The sequence below is a fragment of the Aethalodelphis obliquidens genome, unplaced genomic scaffold (genome assembly GCF_003676395.1).
Source record: "Aethalodelphis obliquidens isolate GAN/ISIS:26980383/991018 unplaced genomic scaffold, ASM367639v1 scaffold56, whole genome shotgun sequence".
NCBI classification, from domain to species: Eukaryota; Metazoa; Chordata; class Mammalia; order Artiodactyla; family Delphinidae; genus Aethalodelphis; species Aethalodelphis obliquidens.
The window spans coordinates 2,273,218-2,292,638 of record NW_020838000.1 but is presented as its reverse complement, the minus strand read 5'-3'; the positions used below and the strand labels follow the sequence as shown (position 1 = coordinate 2,292,638).

General features: G+C 45.8%; 1 protein-coding gene across 7 annotated transcripts in view; it reads right to left on the bottom strand.

The window, feature by feature from the left end:
- Nucleotides 1-19,194, bottom strand: part of THRB (thyroid hormone receptor beta) — a 392,336-nt gene extending 373,142 nt beyond the window's left edge. The window contains exons 1-2 of one of the 7 annotated variants that reach the window (XM_027086496.1): nucleotides 18,232-18,318; nucleotides 17,809-17,869 (exon numbers count right to left, since the gene is read on the bottom strand). The gene's annotated coding sequence lies outside the window, so the exon portion shown is untranslated. The other 6 variants (XM_027086498.1, XM_027086499.1, XM_027086497.1 and 3 more) reach the window with 6 other exon arrangements.
- Nucleotides 19,195-19,421: the final 227 nt, after the last annotated feature.

The following is a 19,421-nucleotide window of genomic DNA, read 5'->3' as shown; positions in this document are numbered from 1 at the left end:
GGCAAAGGCACTCTCACGGACACGGATCCTGGCACGAATCCTGTCTGAGAGATTGAAAGCCCTGCCCTGAAACCGTGTCTCATCCTGGCATTAGCACCCTCCTTCACAGTGCCCAGCTGAGGCCCCAGGACTAGTTCTCTCCCACACGTGGTGAAATCCGACTCTCAAGGTCTCTGGGCCTCAGCTTCACACAGGCGGGTGCTCAAAGAGTGACATGGTTGCCTTCCAGCTCCCAGGTGTTTAATATCTTCAGAAGGATTAATGCTACAAATTCAGACAAGAATGCTCTGGAAAGCTTCATTACCCCCATCTCTTGGACACTCATGGAGCTTTGTGGCTTTTGCAAAGTAATTTTGTTCCCCCAAAATCCACTGTATTTTTATATGATAGCCATCAACAATCTGAAAATGAAATTAAGGAAACAATTCCACAGACAATGAGATTTTTCATTTTAATTTTTTTTTCAGTCTCTCTGATGGAAGCTGTCAACCCCTGAAACAATAAGTTAAAAGTAAAAACTGACTTTTCAAACTCTGCAGAGCTAAATGAATGTTGAAGAAATGGAAATGATTAAACTTCCAGATCCTTTTTTGTTAAGTGTGTAGCATTCACACTTCTGAAGACATTAAACTTTAAAACAGCAGTACCACTTTTGGGATGCCCTGTACTTCTCATAACCTGGGGAATTTCTTTGGGGTTCAAAATTGTCATTTCCTTCCAGTCCATGGATGTCCTTCCATCAGCCTACAGCTGTATTTTCTTGATTTAAAATGAGCTTTTCTTTAAAGGTGTCTTTTTCAAGATTTTGAGGCATTCTCTGACAGAGAGTTGTTTTTTGAAATTGAGGGTGAAACGTAAATGCTTACTGTCATGAACGTGCAACTGAGATCATTTTAACATTCATATATGCTATTTAGACATTTTACTGGTTCAGGAATCTGGTTTAGGGAATACAGTCTCATCATCTCTGGGGACAGTTGAGGGGCCACACTTCATCAAATGCATGTGTTTGGGGTTTTATTTTTTTAAAACACTGATCTGCATATATATAAAGAGATACATTCATTTTGGGGGGGTTTGTTTGTTTGCCTGTTTGTCTTTTACCATAACCTCAGCCAGAATTCTAGTTTGCTATTATGACCCAGGACATACATATAAAGGTGCGGTGTCGTGTGTGCATGTACCTGCATTTTTTTAATGAAATAAAATGCTTCAAAAACATGTGATTTACTCTAATACCTTCTATCCTAGTCTTTCTTACCCAAAACTTTTGTGGATGTGACTCATTACGTTGACTCGGGGCCCACTAACGTGCTGATTACCAAGTCTGAAAAACAATAAGCTGGGTATAATGGGTTAGTCAATACCCACCGGGGTTACCCCGGTAACTCTTTTGTATGCTTGGACTGCATATTTTTTACCTGAGGAGATGCAAGCAGAACAAAAGCTCAACTCCCACTGCGGTGAAGCCCTTGGGGATCTCGGTGAAATGCAGACTCTGGCTGGGCAGGGCTGGGGCAGGAGATTCGGTGCCTTTACCACCAGCCAGCCTGGGGGCAGCAGTCTGAGAAGTGTGGGTGCAGAGGAGCAGGGCCGCGTGGGACACACTCCCACCGCACAGCCGTGCAGCCGTGACCGGGGCACGACCCCAGCATCCCCACAGGCGGTACTCACTGCAAAGGAGGCATCCTCGTGCCTTCAACATCCTCCCCTTTGTGATTTGCACCGTTTCCTTTTCTCCATAACCAACCCTCAGCCCAAACAAGCAGTGGCAAGGCCACCCTCTCTGGGATTGCTTGAAGCCACCTTTGGACGGGATTACCCCAAAATATGGACAACTACCTTGTTTGTCTCAACAAAGCAGGAACAGCAGAGATGATGCCGGCAAACAGGAGTGTGAAAGATCTATTAACACGTTGTTTCAGGCACCGGTTAAACTGTGAAACCCGCTTGTCAAGGTGGACCGCGCTCAAAACATACTTCTGAACGTGACAGAGGTAAATTCTGTAGTTCAAAGCAGGATTTCATAATTCTAAGCCGTGGAGTTAGAATTCCCACACGAGGAAACACTGACAGTAATCGTAACTGTTCCTGGTACGATACTGGCTTTCTGTACTTCCGGCCACCGGAATCCGGGATATACATGTATTGATAAAATGAAAACAGTCTTGATTTTGGTGAGGCTGTCCTTCGTGTAATCATTTTGTGGACCCGTCTGGAGGGACGAGGGAATGGGCTCACCACTGCACCCGAGCGTGGACCTTGCACACATTTGGTACAGGATACGGGTTTGATAAAAAAATGAACGAACAAAATTTTTTGAATGTGCCATCTCACGTTATTAGCTGTTTTCCCATTATAGTGTTTGCTTCACTGAACTGAGCAGGAAGCTTTAAAAGGGAGGAAGAAAGGAAAAGTGGCATCTTCCAAATTGCAGCTGCTCACCATGCAGATGGGGAGAAGCGAGGGGAAGGGAGGAAAAAGAGACAGACAGACAGACAGACAGACCCACAGACCAGGGCACTGATTCCTGACTCCCGATTCCTGGTGGGAATAGGGCAGGTGGAAGAGGAGGCAGATTTGGGGATGCCTCTCCCCACCGGCCATGATGGGTAAGTGTAATTGGCGAGGAGCTTGGGGGAGGGAAGCAGGGGGACTTGGAACTGGTCTAAGGCAGTGGTTTTCAATGGGGACAATTATGCCTCCCAGGGGACAACGGGCAATCACCGTCTGTTCACTGTCATAACTCCGGGGTGGAACACTAATGGCCTCTAGAGGGTAGAGGGTAGGGAGGCTGCTAAACATTCTGCAATGCCCATGGCATCCCCCACAGCCAAGAATTACGTGCCCCCAAATATCAATAGCACCCAGGTCGAGAAACCATGTTCCAGGGGTACAAAAGGGGAAAAAAAAGCCTGGTAGAGGCAAGAGCAGAAGCTATTAGGAAACAGAACGTGCTCGCCAGGACCACTAGGCAATCTTGGGCAACAAGCGAGGTCTTAGACAGAAGGGAGACAGTGTGGGAGAGAGATGAGGGTAAGGAAACAGAGCTGGGGATCTGGCTGTGCCTCCTGTTTCACTGGATCCCTCTCTAGTCAACTCTGAGCCAGGTGCTTGTGGGGTCAGCTCCACTGCTCCCGCTAAAGGCAGTCTGTGCCTCGTGAATACGAAGCAGAAGTCCAAAAGAGGCCAGAGATCCTTGGGTGGAAATGAGCACTACAGGCTGCCCTCCAGGGATATATGCCACTGACAAGGAAGGCTTACGTGCAGCAGACGATGCTGGTGCCCTGACCCCCCTCCTCATGGGCTCCACTTCAATGCCCATGAGCTTGTCTTCCAGCTGCCAAAAACTGCATTCCTTTGCCTCAAGGTGTGCTGTTGGCTGCCCAAGTGGCAGTCCTGAAATGCCGGGAAATCAGTCGCCTCTGTAGGCAGTCCCCAACGGATGCCTGACAGGTTTGGTGAAGAAGTAGGTACTCCCTTGCCTCTTGGGTGGGTAACTGTGAGACATGATCCACGCCATCTCCTAGGGCTCCCCAGTGTGCCCACAGTGGTAACCGGTTTAATAATGCCTCCTTATTGACTGCTATCCCCATTCTGGCCCCCTTCCCCACTCTCCTATGGGTGTTTTCTTTACCTTCCCCCTAAAACGACTTGCACTTCAATTCTCATCTCAGGGTCTGCTTCTGGGGAACCCAAACTCTAATGGCAAGTCTTCTGAAGAGAGACTAGGCTGGCGGCCACTTGAGCCCCAGGTTCCTCGGATGTGAGAACTCTCTGGGTCCACAGTAGCCCTCTAGCAGAGGGGCCGGTCTTCCCATCCCCAAGTCCTAAGCACAGAATCATTGGGATCCTCTGAGCCACAGGCTCTAGACCGACTTCTTTCAGACCATCTGAAACCCAACTCCAGGCACATTCCTCTCTCTCCCATCGAGGGCACAGGCAAAGCCACATCTTTTGCTCAAGGCTGGCAGGGAATGCAAGCACAATCCCTATGAAGTCAAAATTCTGCAAGAACTCAAATAAGTAACACTTGACTCCGAGAAAGGGGTCTTACTCTGGTGCCAGGAAGAGCCAAAGATGAAAACAACGGCAGCCGTGGTTCAAATGAACTTTAATGAATTACCAGTGGGGATTGAAAACCACAGAATAGCAAAATGAAGCAGCTATTTCAAAACCTTGCTAGACAAAGAAGAGAAGTGAACTATAAACCCCTTCAGGGCGATGTTAAATCACTCATCTTCCCTGCAGTGGGAATTCTGAGATGTTAAAAATCTCAAGAAAATGCTCGGAGCTTGAGGGATGCCACGGCGGCAATGAGTGCAAGGGGCTCCCCACACCAGCAACAGGTCTGTAAACAGCGATGCAGCTGACACTTTCCAAGGGCCTCAGAACACGGCCCTGCAGAAACCTGAAGCCATCGCCTGAGGAAGTCCCGCTGTCACCCAGGATGGGAATCAGGCGCCCCCCTTAGGGTCTAGTCACCGTAAGCCATTCTTAAGGACGTTTCTTTACAAATCCTCAGAAGCCTCTCTTCTTAACTTGTGGATGTTCGCTGGGTTTCATCTTTGCCAAGAACATCCACTTTGGGGCCCCGATTCCTTGCCAACTTAGGTGAGGGGATGGGAAGATCTTCTATCTCATCTCTGATGTGTGGAGAGTTTTTTTGCTTTTTTTTTGTTTGTTTGTTTTAAGGGAAAAGAACAGCAGAGCTTTTCTGCCGGACAACCTATTCCCTTATTTATAATGCAGGACAGCAGCGCCTTGTAAGTGTATATTCTGGTTCATCTGAGGACACACGGTTGTTCATTTTAAAATTAGATTCATCCTAATTATACGAAAACAGCCTGCATGTGGTTAGTCAAAACAGCAGGAAAGCATTACTCAGCACCTACGTACTGGGCCTGCCTTCTAGACTCCACTAAACTTGTTCAACACACAGCCCCTGCCCTCTTGGAACTTCAAATCCAGCAGAGAAATATCCATCTCACTGACCAATATGAGGTTTGGACACTGGGCAGTGAAGAAATGCGTATAGTAAGTGACTAAACATGTAATATTATCTTTGGACAAAGGGGTGAGGGAAACTGTCATTAAAGGGGCACGCTGCAGCAGGGCAGAAGCGGAGGTACTTTGGATCTCAATCCTAATGAATCATGGCAGGACTGGGGGAGCTCCCTGAATGAAGGATATTAGGATGCTGTGCTGAAACAGAAGCAGGAAAAAATAGGTATGAAACCGTCAGGGACAGAAGTTTGCTTGTGGACAGCAGAACAGCATCAGAGCAAGAGACAGGAGTAGATGTTATGAAAAAAGGCAGGAAGGTGGTCAGCTTCAGAATCACATTCAATCCAAGTGGGAGAGCCAACTCTGCGTTCAAGTGGCTGCAGTCCTGGGCAGGTGACCAAACATTTATTCTTCTTTATTTTTTAAAAATTTTAATTGGAGTAGAGTTGATTTACAATGTTGTGTTAGTTTCAGGTGTACAGCAAAGTGAATCAGTTATACATATACACACATCCACTCTTTTCTAGATTCTCTTCCCATGTAGGTCATTACAGAGTATTAAGTAGAGTTCCCCGTGCTATACAGCAGGTCCTTGTTGATTATCTATCTTATATATAGTAGTGTGTGTATGTTAATTCCAAGCTCCTAATTTATCCCTCCCCACCATGTTTCTTCTTTGGTAACCATAATTTTCTTTTCTACATCTGAGACTCTTTCTGTTTTGTAAATAGGTTCATATGATATCGCTTATATGTGGACTCTTTAAAAATGGTACAGATAAACTATTTACGTCTATTATTCTTATTTTCCACAGACCCTGAGGGTTCCCTAAGTTCAACGATGGACCATGGAACATATCTCTCGACGATGAAAAATGCCAGGACATCTATAAAAAGGAGATTGTTACCAGTAAACACATCCTAACAATTTAAAACTGAAAAAAAGAATAACGAATGATACAAAATGATCAAGGAAACTTGCAGGTTGACTTTTGGGTCTCTCTCTTTGATCTCCTGCCTTTTGGACAATCAAGCTCCGTACTTCCAGGGTGAAGGCTGACTGAATACAATCACTTTTACAATTTTTGTAATAATAAGATAATGATAAAATTGTTTCCCATGTACTGGGCACTCCCCAGGCACTATGGATGGGCTCAGCAGTCCATAAACTCGATTCCACTCAATCTCCTCTATGATGCCGTCAAGTAAGTACCAATATTAGTTCACTGCACAGGTGAGGTGACTGAAGTTCAAGGTGGTTAACTCACTTGCCAGAGAGACCACGAGCTAGAAGGGGACAAAGCCAACTCAGCACCTGTAGGGACGTCCGCCACCCACCCGTAACTCCTGATCTCTCTCCAGTGCCCCAGCTCTCAACCAGTCCAGGACCCAGGACCCTCAGCTTCCACCCTCCCCACAACACACTTGGCCTCTAAGGGAAGCGGGGAGGGTGTCTCTCCTCCCTGCTCTGTGACAGGACTTTAAAATAGGACATGACTGGTGCCCACACTGCAGGTTACTCTGAGCCCCAAGGATCCCAGTGATGAGCCAGGAACAAGTTGGGGATTACTGAGAAAATGATTTCTTCTTTATTATGGAATGTCAAGAATTAGCTGGATTCAAAAAGATACACGCATCCCAATGTTCACAGCAGCACTATTCACAGTAGCCAGGACATGGAAGCAACCTAAGTGTCCATCGACAGAGGAATGGATAAAGAAGATGTGGCACATATATACAATGCAATGTTACTCAGCCATAAAAAAGAACAAAATAATGCCATCTACAGCAACATGGATGCAACTAGAGATGATCATACTAAGTGTAATAAGTCAGAAAGAGAAAGACAAATATCATATGATATCGCTTACATGTGGAATCTGAAATATGACACAAATGAACCCATCTACAAAAGAGAAACAGACTCAACAGACATAGAGAACAGACTGGTGGTTGCCAAGCGGGAGGGGGTTGGGGGAGGGATGGAGTAGGAGGCTGGAATTAGCAGATGCAAACTATCATATATAGGATGGATAAACAACAAGGCCCTACTGTATAGCACAGGGAACTATATTCAATATCCTGTGATAAACCATAATGGAAAAGAATATGAAAAAGAATGTGTGTGTGTGTGTGTGTATATATATATATATATATATATATATATACATGTATAACTGGATCACATTGCTGGACAGCAGTAATGAAAACAACATTGCAAATCAACTACAATTAAAAAAAAAAGAATTAGCTGGATTCTGCACCTGAGAGGTACTTTATCAGGGTTAACTTCTTCATATTGCAAATTTTGATTTTCAAAAATATTGCAAAATATTTTACAAAAACAGACTTGAAGTCAAAGACAGCCCTACCTCGGGTAATATAAAGGCAAACAGTTCTTTCTTTTCCTTTTACAGGTCCTTAACATGATACTTCTGATCACTTGGTCTTATTTCTTCATAATCTAAAACACATGTGCACTTGGCAAGTGTTTCTTTACTCTCACATTAAGACATTTTAATAATAATTAAGTACGTTTTCACAACGTTCGAAGGAAAGAGCTTCTTTGTTCTTTTCCTTTACCTCACTTTTATTTTTCATGCCCCTCTAACATTTCCTTCGCCAGAGGCACTTCTGTAGAACTGGATGAATATCTGATCAAGCACATTTACAATTTGGGAAGAAAACAAGCAAATATCCTTTTTGACTAAAAAAGAGCGTTCCCCATTGTAGTAAGGAATGATAAGTAGAATAAATACTAGGAAAATTGCTATTTTTAGTCAAGACATTATGTAATAAGCCATTTATTTAAACTGTCTAAAGCTCTGCAGAATGATTCCAGGAAAAGGGCTTCAATTCCTCTGTCAACACACCAAGAATCGGCTCTGCCCTCTGCTTCCTGATAGCTCTACTTTAAATTTTAGTTTCCTTTAAAAAAATCAGCACATTCATAATGTGCCAATTATACCAGGATTGATCAGTAAACTCCCAACACTATGTACATGTTATGACCCACAGAGATCTCTCAAGAAAATCAAAATGATGATCAAAGACTAAAAGGGAAAGCCGGGTGTAGCCAGATTAACAATGACCCACCTCGTAAAAGTGAGCAGGAAGTGAGGAAACAGAACTGGGTCAGCTAGGAGGGTGGTACTGCACCAAAACCCAGAACTGGGTTATGTCATTGCTATCGGGATGTTTCCATCACTTGCCAGTGCCTCCAGAAGTACGAAGACAGTGCTGTGAGGAGAGCCTCAGAAGAACTGAAAAACAGAATTACACAGGGTGGCAAAGACAGTTCACTGGCCACCAAATATTCCGGCTCCCCTTCCCCTTCTACAGCACAGAGGCATCACAGGAAAGCAGCTGTGAGACAGGGGCTGTATCTCTCATCCTGCTTTCTTCAGCGGGAGGTGGGCACGGCATTGTTCTCACCAGTGGAATCAGAGCAAAATGATTCTGGGTCACTTCCAAGCGGAGGCAGTTAGGAGGCTGGTGTGTTTCTGCACTCTCTTGCCTTCTCAGGGGTCTGATGCAGTGAAGACATGGTCTTGGAAGCCTTGAGCTGGAGATGGAGGAGCCCAAGACCAAAGGAATCAGGATTCCTCAGAATCGCCATAGAGCAGAGTCCCCAAGCTAATCAGGAACCACAATTTTCAACTTCACGTGGGTGAAAGATAAACTTCTACCTTCTTTAGCTCCCATGCATTTTTAATTTTATTTCAAAGTGTAGAGAGTGTTTTCCTAACCAATATACGTGGCAAGAAAAACTTAAGTGTCTCAATCACTTGAAATAATGTATACAATTTATTTTTGCATGGAATTTGATAGAACGATACATTTTTAAGGCTAAAGTTGTCCTGCCTAGTTCTAGCAGCTACTAGCCACTAATGGCCATTGAGCATTTGAAATGTGGCTAGGTCAAGATTGAGATGTGCTACAAATGTAAAATATACACCAGATATTAAAGGTTTAATACAAAAAGCAAAATATCTCATTGGTATTTCATATTGATTATATGTTAATAATTTTTGGATGAAATAAAATATACTATTGAGGTCAAACTCACTGGTTGCTTTTTACTCATTTGTAACATGGCTACTAGAAAATTTTAAACTACCTATGTGGCTCACATCATATTTCTGTTGGACTCTGCTCAGCTAGTAGGTGTTAGCAAATTACAACCCACCTTCTGTTTTTGTAAATAAAGTTTTATTGGTACAGAGCCATGACTACTTACATGTTATCTATGGCTGGTTTTGCATTACAGGGCAGAGCTGAGTAGTCCTGAAAAGCTGAAAATATTTATTATATGGCCTATTATAGAAAATATTTGTAGAAAATCTGTTTGGGATTACTAAGAAATAAGACCAAACAATGATAAGAAGTCATCATGCTAAGGGAATGTAAAAGGAAAAGAAATCATTGTTGACTTTATATTACCCCAGGTAGGGCTGTCTCTGACTCTAAGTCTACTTTTGTAAAATATTTTGCAATATTTTTAAAAACTAAAATTTGCAATATGAAGAAGTTAATCCTGATAATGCCCGGACTAAGGATAACTTTGAAATTACCTAATTTATCTACTCTTACCATTTCATGACTAAGGAAATGAAAGCTCAGATAAGTGAAGAGACTTGTCCAAAATATTCTTATTCTAAATTAGGTGGTATTTCTATAAGGTCACTATATTCATTCATTCATGGATTCATACTCTCCACCCATCTCTAATTTCGATCATTAAAGAAATAAAATCCCTATCAGGTAGAAAAATCAGCACTTAAGAGCAGAGAAATCCTTGAGTAATAACAGCGACAAATAGGCTGTGAGATAGTTTTTAAATTAAGCTTCATTTGAAAACACTTTAAAGAGAACCTATCATGTAATCTGCTTTCAAATTAAACTTGAAATTCCCCCAAATGTAGAGCCAGCTTGCTAAAAATATGCCTTATTGGAATTAAATGTTAAAAATTTGCCACATCTTAGAGAAAAGGAAATCTGTTCCCAAAGACTTCACAGCAACATATAACTGCCTCTGTTCTAGCAGCCATCCTCTCTCAGTGTATTATTCTAGAACTTCTAACTGGGTTCACCATTTCCAGTCTCTGTCCCACTCAAGACCTATCCCCAAGAGCCCTTCTAAAATAAAAATCTGATGTGCTGACCATTCCTTCGTCTCTCCATGCTGTCAAGATAAAGTCCATCTTCCTTATTTGGTCTGGAAAGTCTTCATCATGTGGCTTCTACCTGCTCCTACGGCTTCATTTTTTGCCCTGTGCACGTCAGACTAAGCTCCTTGCAATTTCCCAAATGCTTCATACTTTTATTCCATTTCATGCACTTGTATATGGTGTTCTTACTGCCTAGAACTCTCCCCACTCCGGACTATGGGTCCCCACTGTACACTGTACTTACTTCATCACAGAGCTTATCAATATTGTAGTTGATCGTAACGGTTGAAGCCTTAATTCTACCACCACTAGGAAGAGCTAATATTTAGGAACACTGAATTGCAGGTCAAGTGCTACACTATTTCATTTAATCTTCACATGTTATAGATGAGGAAACCAAGCAAGTGTAATGAAGCCAGGGGAAGCCAAGACATGAATCCACACATCCCCACTCTGCAGCTCTGGCTCTTAACTCGACACCAGTGGTTGTCAGTGGGGGTGACTTTCCTGCCCATGAGACATCTGGCAATATCTGGAGACATTTTTCCTTGCTGCAACTGGCGTGTCGGGGGAGCTACTGGGATCTAGTGGGTAGAGGTCAGTGATACTGCTAAACATCCTACAGTAATGAGTGCAGCTCCTCAAAGGAAAGAATTATTCGGCCCCAAATGTCAATAGTTCAGAGGCTGAAAAACACTGGTCTACACTAAATTAACTCCTGTTGATTGACCCAGGAGACTCTGAGTATCTCTACAGCAAGGATTTTTAAATGTTCACCATGGTGTCTTGGAACCTACTATACAGCCTGGTACCCAGTAGATGCCCAGTGCATATATGATGGATGGATGGGTGGAGGGATGGATGCAGGAATGGATGGATGAATGGGTGGAGGGATGGAGGGATGGATGGTTGAATGGGTGGAGGGATGGACAGATTCCAGGAGAAAAGAAGCAAGTTTCCTTATTTTACGCCTTGGTTTTCATGACAACTTCAATAAAGATAAATCTGAACACAGCTTCTTAATTAACAGCAAATGAATGCATGCAGAGTACATTCCAGAGGATGCCTTCACCTTAGCAATACGTCACATTTACGAATCTATAGTGTGAGATTAAATTAATAAGCCAAATGCCTAGCATTATATTTTTTCAAGAGTCCCTTACAACTACTACACGACAGGATAAATTGACATGTTCATCATCCACATAGGCCATAACTTAAATTGTTTTAAAAAAGATTTCCTGTATAAGGTTCCCCTGGTTTCTATTTCTTATATAAAAGACAAATAATACAAGAATATACAACCTTATGCTTCCCCCTGTTGTAACTGCAATTCCAATATAAATACATTATTCTAGATTTCCAGATGCTTGGGGTAGAAATTACAATGAAGCTTAGGTGAAATTCAAAAAAGTAAACAAAAACATATATGGCAGAAATAACCCATTCTCTGTCTTACGGAAATTAATGTACCTAAATACCAGAAATGAAGTCAAGGAAAGATATATTTTATGATTATAATATTTTTGAAGTAACGGCCAGTTAGCCTGATTTTTACATAATCACAAACACTTCAACAATGGCGGCATTAATCAGTGCTGAATACAAACTGATAGATTTTCTACAGAAGAGCACAAAGGTTCAGCTGTGGGGCTAGTTAAAACAAATTGTACTCAATTTTTTAAGTGCAGTACTATGAACTATTCCTCACAACCTTCTGCGTTGAACTTTAGTCGTTTGTGGTTTCTCACACACACACACACACACACACACACACACACACAAAGAATATGCTGACCCAGTAAGTTTTGGTACCTGCTCTCCCTCTTGGAGATTCACATGCACACAAGCATAAATGTAGACTCTGAGAATGCTTGCGTTAAGTTGTTAAACTCGGGATTTCCCATAGAGTAACAAATAAAAAGTTAAATCTGACGAAGATCTGCCGAAACATTTAGGAGTAGGGAGAAGGCCTAAAAGTGATGACAGGATGTGTAGCTGGGGACACCAGCATAACTGTGGCATTTCTTGCCATGGGAACCACAGCTGACGCCAGAGACGAGCAGTGCCTTTTTCACTGTATGTGAGAACATGACACGCACTTGTCACAGAGGCAGACTCTGCATGTATGGACATGCAAGTGGTGAGACATTGCCGCATATGGAAGAGCAACACGAAAAAGCTAACCCGAACCCAGGAATGTCATGAGTGCTAATATCAATCATGATTTTTTGAGCACCTGTTCTGTACAACCGTGGCTGAAATCTGGGGAAAACAGAGCCTTAAGAGAAACAAAAGAGGGGAAAGTATATCTGAACCATCTTGAGAACCATGGAACAACACAAGTCACAAGAGTCAGAATATTCAGTGGGCCCTGGATGCCACAATCATACAGTCTGCCACCAAAACCAGGACTGTCTTCTCCACTCTCTTCATCATGAACACTCCTGGGTCTCCAGAGGAATCACACAAGTGTACTTCCCAGATGAAGAAGACATACCTGCTGTCAATTAACATTCCTTTGTCCAAGCTTTTGCTTTCATCAGGTTATCACTCACGACTTTTTGAATAAACCCCTACGTTCTTGATCCCAGAAGAGAAGGCATAATCCTTAAGATCTCTTTTATTAGAAAGAGGAAGTTGAGTGAGTAATTCGTTCAGATCAGTCCTTTCCTAATTGTTATATGTGCCCCATCCACAGTCCACTCTCAGCACGCACACACACATACGCACAGGCACACACATGTACGCATATGTTATTATACGCATTACTATACTGTTATATACACGTTGCATATCATGATATACATATTATTGTATGTGTTGTATACACGTATACATATGTATATGTATATTGTGTGTATATGTATATGTTCGAGTGTCTATCATGATGAAGAGGCTACAGTATGCTTCCTGGGACAGAGTCAAGGTTCCTGGGTCCAAATTCCAGGCTCTCCTGACTTGCCATTTGGAAAAAGATACTTAAGTTCACAGCAGAGCTCAGTTTCTTACTCAGTAAAAATAGTACTGCACAGGAAGAGCTGCCAGTACATAAAGATCCAAAGTCCCTGGAAATTAGGACAGTATGGACAGGCAACATTAGCATTAAATGTAGATCACGATTCTCACTGTCAGCTGGCCCGATTCCCGAGAGGAGGATAGAGAAATAGGTTATCTGTGACTCAGTGATCTGGATAGCCTCCCCTCCCCCATTTGCTTAAATGCTGTAATTGACGAACACTTTGGGAACTTAAGGTGGAGAGCGAACACCCTGAATCAGAAGACTCACCAGCCTAAATGTATTCAACCCCACACCGCATGAATCCCAAGACAGTCCCGGGTGAATCGCACTGCAATTTACGCTAATACACATGGGCGACACAACCCACAAAACCATCACATCCTCAGATTAAAAGAACTTTATGTCACCTAGGGGGCCATACGAGGGACCCCGATAGGCATATCCATTCCATCCCAGTGGAGACCACTTCAGAATCCCTTTGCATTAACATATGCATATTGTCTCATAGCTCACTAGGCTACACACTGAGCTGCAAAAACAGGCCCAGACACATACGAGGTACACAAATTTTTGTAGACTGAATGAGGAATCAAATCAAGTAATGAAAATCACTTTAAATAAAGCAAGGAGTTCACCTGCCATCTATTGCTCAACCAGCTCAGACACTAGAACAAGCCCTTCTAGCAAACTACCCTGCTGTCATATGGACATACAATGCAATCCAGGCAGCAAACATTCACAATGGGCAAAACTAAGACAGAAGATGACACCTGATACACTGTCAGAAAAGAGAGAGAAGCGTCTCCCCTTCTCCCCCTCTCATTCATTCGTCCAACGAGCTTCTCCCTTGTGCCCATGTGTCAAAGCCTTTGCTAGGTGCTATAAGTCAAGGATGAGTAAACCCATAGCCCATCACCACAGTTCAGAGGGGAAGACAGAAATGAAACAAAAACAAACACACCGCCCTGCAGGGCGATAACTGTACAGGCTAAAGCACAAAGTATGGAGGCCACCCGTTGAGAGAGGTTTATGGCCATAGGGTCATTTCCAAGTACCTGGCTGTCCCGTCCCCCAGACTGTTCCAGTTTAAAAGCTTGGCGGAGATACTGGATATTTGAGGAAGTCAGCCTGAAGAACATGCTAACCATTCATTCCTCTAGGTTTTCTGAGCTCTACTTCTGCACAGGGGACGGCGTCCCGAATCTTCTCTGCGGGGCAATGGGACCTCAGACCCCCAAAGATAAAGTCCCACTGGGTGACTTTCCATTATTACGCCTTCTGCATTTTTTTCCCTCGAGGGTTGGTAAAAGACTTGACCATATAAAGAATTTTACTTCATTTTCCGTAGAAATGAAGTTCAAGTATTGGCCATTATATGATCTGACATTTCATAGGAGCAGATACTAGTTGCCATGTACCATGGTAAGCACTCTACAAATGTTATCTGATCTATCCTTACAGCTTCAAGGCCTACCTGCCACATCAATGCTTCCACTCTGCATTTCCTTCTGTTAACTTGGCTACTGAGAAGCTCAGAGCGAAATTAAATACTGAAAAGCAATAAGCACTTACGATTTCAGTTTGATTATCTGTACTCCTCTACAAGATTTTGATCTCTCCTCCTTTGCCATTTTTACCAGTCTCGTCACTTTGCGGGATTTTTACTATGCATTTACTGAGACACATTTCTGGAAGCCAATACTCTACAAACAAAAACAAATGACCAGAACCATCAACTGTAATTTCCTTTTAGTTTCAGTTGTCACAAGAGTTTCCATGAATAGCTCATTTGAAGATGACCCCTTGTGTGTCATACCTCGGTCACTTGGAAACTCAGATAGTGAAATATTTCCACCATCATCAGGTTCAGAATCTGTTCATGAAGTGCAGAAAAGGGAAAAGGGGAGAGGTTGACTGACGTAACTTACCCATAGGGTAACCACTAGGTTGCTTCCTAATCTACTACCAAGGGATATTTCTATCTTGTGCTGGTTCCTGACAGTCCCGTTCACGCCCTCCCCAACATCTACTTCTGTAGACCAGCTATACCACGACATGCCCTTGGTCCCCTTAGGGCTGCCAAGGCCAAAGGCACCACCAGAACCTGCTGAGTGAGAAGGCATCGCTATCACCCAGCGATGTCTGTTCCCTGGAATTTCACTCTCCGCACTGACAATGCCTCTGGAACTCATAAAGATTCTGCTGAAACCCAGGGAGCTGAAGGTCAGTGTCTTCAGGGAATCAAGGTACCATGTAAGACAAACTGCTGCTGAGGATTTCCATGTACTCAAGGCAAACGCCCCCAGGAAGAACTCACAGAAATAACTCTCTGCGTTGTCACTACATAGAGCAGGGCTAGCTTTCGTATCCAAAAAAAGAGAGAGATAAAAATCGAACCATATATACATGGCACACACACACATACACAGGCACAGATCTTGGCGCATCCAATTGGTACCCAGTTAGATGCTTAGTCAGGTATTTTTTGGAACACAGTGTTTGGGCACAACCATTTATTTATTCAACAAAGATTTATCCAGCACCTACTGTGTGCCAAGCACTGTTCAAGATGCCAGAGAATCACGAGTGAACGAGACAGTCAAGATTCTTTTTCTCAAGGACTCTATAGTCTAGACAGGTACTCAACAAGTAGCAACTGAAATGAACAATTCAGATGGAAAATAAGACCAAGGAAGGGAAAAAAAAAAAAAAAAGGAAGCAAAAAACAATGCCATGGCTTTGAGAGGGAATGGGAGGCTGCCTCTGCTCCAATGGTCAGGGGAGGGCTTTTTAAAGAAGTAACACATAATCTTACAATAAAATGACAAAAAGGAGCTGAAGAAACCAATCACCTTTACTCTGATTTCCATCAAAAAGATGAGCTTACTAAAAAAAGAAAGGTGCAATCCCATTTGTGGGTCCACACACCCTGTGCTTCAAACGACTGCAAAAAGCCCAGGAAAGGAAAAGGATCCACAACTTTCTCTGCTCTTAAGGAAATTTTAAGAAATCTCCTTTCCCCAAAGATGCTAAATGAAAAGGAAGTTGCCTTAATTCATCTCTGTGGTAGGATTTACTACAAAGAATCTAAAAGGAGGGAAAATGGAATGTTTATTCCTCTTTTAAAGGTCAGTTACTTTATAATGTTCCAATGTCAATAAAATTATGCCTTTGCCTTGTAATGCCAACAGGAATTGCTTCATTTAAAAAAAAAAGTCTAGGGCTAAATTCAGTATCACTTATTTCACTTGTTGGAAAAGAGAAGCAAATCATATTTACTAGCAGATGATACCACTTCCAATACATAATAAAACTTTAAAATTCACTAAAAATAAGATTCTGATAGTATCTTTTCAACGTGCACAAATAATAAGTGATTGTTCACCAATACCTTCCCATATCCCATATCCCAGCCCAAACAAATCGCTTAGTATTGAATTTCTGTTGGAGTCAATTAAAACGCTTAGCCAACTGGCATGAAAACTCCTGAAAACGTCCACTGCTCAAAATAACTTTCATCAAAACACCTTCTTCTTTCATGTTTCCTAGTCCCTGACTTGTTTCATAATAAAAGAGGTAAGCAGAAATCAATTAGGGAGCAGATCCCTCACCGTGAATATTCAGATTGAATCATGGAATATTTTGACTAAAACGCAATTTGTATTACCTTGCAATGCACAGCATGCTATATATTATTGAAATGTAAATACGCAGACGAAACTAAAAGAAGGCAAAGCTATTGTCCAGCAGGTCTGCATCACCCAATACATGTATCACTATCAGAAACTGCTGTGCTCTGGTATTAATACGCTGTCCAAGGAATGCTTAATTTTTTGAACTTCAAAACGGGTCTTTAAAACTGACTCTCACTGGCACCTAAGAACAATAACATGCTAAAGGGAAGACTCTGTTTCATTTATTTACTGATGAGGCTTAGCGTTTGAATCTTCACAAATTCTCAACGTGTGCGGAGCGGGGCCGACGTAGAGTCTGCGCTTTTCTGCCCAGGTAAACTCTTGTCTCTCTTTCACTCACTTCACTAACTGTTATGCTTCTAGACCCTTCCTGTAAAATTTCCCATTTGGGGAAAAATTATACACTGAGCCTTCCGTAAACAAAACACTCACCCCGCCCCCATTAAAACAAATCAGAAGGCTTAAGAATTAGCACTAATACTGCGCCTACAATGGTCGCCGGCAAATACAAATGACAACTGCAGCCGAGAAGGGCCAAATCCACCTGGAGTAAAAACTCCCCCAATGAGTCCTTCTCCGAGGGGTGCCCGGGGTGGGGTGGCGACCTTGCAGCTGGCACAACTCGGGGACTGGAACCGACTCGAGGGGCCCCAGGGGAAGATGCTGCGTGAAGAGAAGCGAAGCAAGAAGCGCGAACCGGGAGGCGAGCGACGTCGCCCCCCATTCCCCGGGGAGGTGGGGAGAAGCCAAGTCGCCAGGCACGGGCACCAGGGCACGCCACCCGCAGAATCGGTCCCCTCTCAAAGCCCGGAGTTCCGGGGCAGGAGAACAGGGGCGATGAGGGACCCACAGTCCCTTTAAACCGCCTCCACACACACACCCCCGCCCCACCACCAGCCCCGGTGTCTGCCAACCTTTTCCGAACCCTCGTGTCACAGAACTTCCTCATCATGGAAACTTCCACTCGGTTCGGCGCTGAGGATGCCAAACTCCATGTCACAAGGAGGCTGTCAACAGCCGGGCTCGGGGTTTGAGGAACACCGCCGCCCCAGCCGCCCCGCTCCGCCGCTGCCCACGCCGCGGCTCCCCGAGCGGTGCCCGGGCGGAGAGGGCACCTCCTACCCCCAGGCGGGGCGCGAACCCCCGGAGGCGGGTACCAGGGCGGCTGACACCCCACCCACGCCCGCCCGCGCGCGCGTGCGCGCCCGGCGTCGCCGCTCGCACCCCGTGTGGTTCCCGCGACACCCCCGTCGCCCTCCTGCCCACCCCCCGGACGGCGGGGACCGTCGCCCCCTCCCCCGCACCCCCGCCTCCGCGCCGTCCTCCGGCCAAATTACCGGTGTCCTCCAGCCTGCCGGGTCGGGCGCCCCTGCCCGGGGAAGGCCGCCTGCGGGCGCTGCCCGAGCCCGGGAGCAGAAGGTCTCCTTCCCCAGCGCACTCACATTATTCATGCAAAGTTAATCCCCGCCGCGTCACGGCCGCCCGCCTGAGGATGTGCGCCTTCCTTGGCCAAGCCCCGCAGTCTCCACCCTCCTCCGCCCCCTCCTCCCGGCGGCGGGGTCCCGGGGAGCGCCGGCGACGGGACGTCGCGCGAGTCCTGCAGAATGTCAACTCCCCGGGCGCAGAGGGGCGGCCGCAGCCGGGGCCGCACCGCCCGCCCGGGCCGCTCCACTTTTATAGGCGCAGGAAGCGAGCGCGGCCCGGCCGCCGAGTCCCCGCCTCTCGGGCCCGCGCGCCCGGCCGGCTCCCGGCCGCTGCCCTCCTCCGGCCCCGGCGCCCCTCCGCGCCGCGTCTGCCAACCGGTGACCTGGTTTTGCATCCGGCCCGCCCGGCGGTCCGACTCGCGCGGCGGCGGCGGCGGCCGGGAGCAGGCCATTCGGGCTCCCCCAGGGGCGCCGCGAGGAAATGGCTTCCCGGCCGCGCGCCCCGCCGCCGTCGTCCCCCGCCGGCCCGGCCGCCCGCCCGCCAGCCCCCGACACTACCGCCCGGCCCCGGCCCGGAGCTCGGACGCGTCCGCCGCTCCCCGGCCCGCGACCCCTGCCCAGCGCGCCCCTCACGCGCCGCCCGGCTCGCCGCCTCCGCACCTGCCGCCCCAGGTGCGGGCTCCCCCTCGTCCCCGTCCCGGCCGTGCCCTCCACCCTGGGAGTCCTCCCTGGGTGGCGATGTCGCGGCGGTGTTGGTGGCGCGCGTCCACCCACCAGGTTGCGTGCGCACGGCGGTTCGGGCTTGGGCGTCATTCCTCTCGTCGGCAAAGAGGAAGGGACGGGGGGACGAGGGACACGGGGCCGAGGAAGGGTGACTTCCAGAAGCACGGGCTCCTCTTGGCCCGGGCCGCCGCGCTCCTCCCTCCTTCTGCGAACCACTTGTGGCGCGTGTCGGGCCGACACGGCGATCTGGCTCCTCCCGGGGCCTCGCTCCCGCCGGGCGTCTGGCGTTCCCCATCATCGCCACCCCCGGGAATAAAGTTTGCAAAAAATACCCGGCTTGCGCCTGAAGGAAACACCCCCTCCACACCACCCGGCACATC